We start from the raw sequence: 2,465 nt of genomic DNA on the forward strand, positions 1-2,465 counted from the left end.
TTCCTATTCTTTAGGAGCAAGAATTATATAAGGAAATAGGAGGAAGCCGGAGGCCTATTTTTGCAAAGTGTTGGTAAGAGCAAGAGATCAATATTGCAGTGCAAGTTGAGCTTCAATGATTGAATATGTCATTGTAATAGATCATTTTTTTCTCATTTGATATAATACAAATAGAGGAGGGTTTTTTCCCAGTTTGGTTCCCTAGTAAAAACTACGTTCAGTATGACTGGACGATTGCATGTGTTTCTATTGCATGTTTTCCCTTCCGCATGTTGAGTAGAAGAAATTTGTGTCTATTGTTTTCAGTATGAATTCATTAGCATCTACAAATTTCAATTTATTTCTACATGGTATCATAGCTATTGAAAACTACATAGAAACCAGGTTCTTGATCATCTCTAAAAAAATTTCGAATAACATATTTGTGGTGTAGTTATTTTCTTCAATGCAGGGACAATGCCTTTGAATGGATTGAGGCTTGAGTATGCAATGGAGGGAACTTCAAATTTCCGTGATTAGAAAGATATAACAAAGGTTGTTTTGGATGAAAATGGAGTATTGGATTACAAAAAAACTGGTATTCCAAAATCAACAGCATTAGATGCACATTAGCTAGCTCAATGGAAGAAAGATACTGCAAAATCTAGGAGGATTATCCTAGAGGGAGTCAGAGATCATGTGGTTTTGAATTTGAATCGAAAGGAGACTACTTATGCAATGCAGAAAAATCTCACAGATCTATTCCAAAGAAGAAGTGATGTTAGGAAATTGGCATTAAAAGGAAAGCTTAGGAACATTCAAATGAATAAAAATGAAAATGTTATCCAATACTTATCCAGATTCACTCAGGGGATATATGAATTTGGAGGAGTTCGAGAGAATGTTACATCGTTTGAACTTGTGAGCTTAACACGCCTTGGTCTTACAAAGTCCTTGAGCAACTATTAGGATTCAATTAATGGCGGTGACAAGCTTCCAGATTGGGGGACACTTTGGTCTGACTTGGTGTAAGAGGAGATTAGAAGAAACACTAGAGATGGTGTCACATCCAGAGCTGATGAGGAAGAAAATTTTTCTTTGGCAGGAAAAGGAATGAAATCCAAGGGCAAGAAGGTCCAAGGCAAGGAAAAACCCAACCAAAACCATGGTAAGAATAAATACCTTAGTAAAATCAAATTCTTTCACTGCCATGAGTATGGACATAATGCAAACAAGTGTCAACACAAGAAATATAGTACAAATCCTGCAGGAGCAACAAGAGGAGATGCTTTTACATCACAATTCAAGTTGGATTTCACCCTCATTACTTGCATGGAAAGTATATATGAGGTAGTGCATGGTACTAAGATTTTGGTGCTTCATTTCATATGACAGGAAATAAGGAGTTCTTCAGCAATTTGGAGGAGAAGGAACTGCAATTACACATAGAACTTGGAGATGATGGGGGGTATAATACCATAGGTATTTCCATTGTCACCTTTAAGAGGGAGTCAGGGCCCCATCTTCACCTAAAGAATGTAATGTATGTTTCTAGTTTGAAGAAAAATTTAGTTTCAGTAGCTTTGCTTGAGGAAAAAGGATATGATGTGGTGTTCAGTAAAGGGAAAGCTTATTTGAAGCATATTTATACTAGACAAGTAAAACAAATTGCTGTTCATGTTAAAAATATCTATAAGATAGAGGTGGATTCATGTGTTGCATTAAGAAACAAGGTAGAAAGTGTTGAGGGCCAAAATGTTGGAGAGATTTGGCATACATTCATGGGACATCTACGCCATGGATCTTTGAAAATAATGCAACAGATCACCATTGGACTTCAAAAATGCACCCTTGACTAACATGATGTTTGTAAGGGATGCACTCTTAGAAAATATGTTGAATCATCCTTTGAGGGATGAGATAACAGAGCTGGATCCATCTTGGAGCAAGTTCACTCAGATGTGTGTGGACCATTTTCTACAGTCTCAATTGCAAAGCACAAGTATTATGTGACATTTACATATTGTTTTTCCCACAAATGTTGGATCTATTTTATGAGGAAGAAAGATGTGGTTTATTCAAAGTTTGTTGAGTTTAAAGCCTTAGTTGAAAATGAGATTGGATATAAAATTAAATCCCTGAGAAGTGATAATGGAGGAGAGTATGTGTCTAATGCATTTAAATAATTGTGTGCCAAGGATGGTATTCGAAGGGAGATGATTACACCTCGCGACCCACAACAAAGTGGGGAGGCAGAGAGGAAAAATAGAAGCATTGTAGGGGCTGCAAGAGAAATGTTGCATGATCAAGGATTGCCACTATACCTATGGGTAGAAGAATGCAATATAATTATTTATTTGTAGAACTGGAGCCCTCACAAAATTATTGGAATGCTAACACTTGAAGAATATTTATCTGGGAGGAAACCAAACGTTTCCTGCTTTCACATTTTTGGATCCATGATCTATTTTCATGTCCACAAATAT

The sequence above is a fragment of the Pinus tabuliformis genome, chromosome Q (genome assembly GCF_031772625.1).
Source record: "Pinus tabuliformis cultivar Carrire ecotype Pingquan chromosome Q, CPIR1, whole genome shotgun sequence".
Classification (NCBI taxonomy): Eukaryota; Viridiplantae; Streptophyta; class Pinopsida; order Pinales; family Pinaceae; genus Pinus; species Pinus tabuliformis.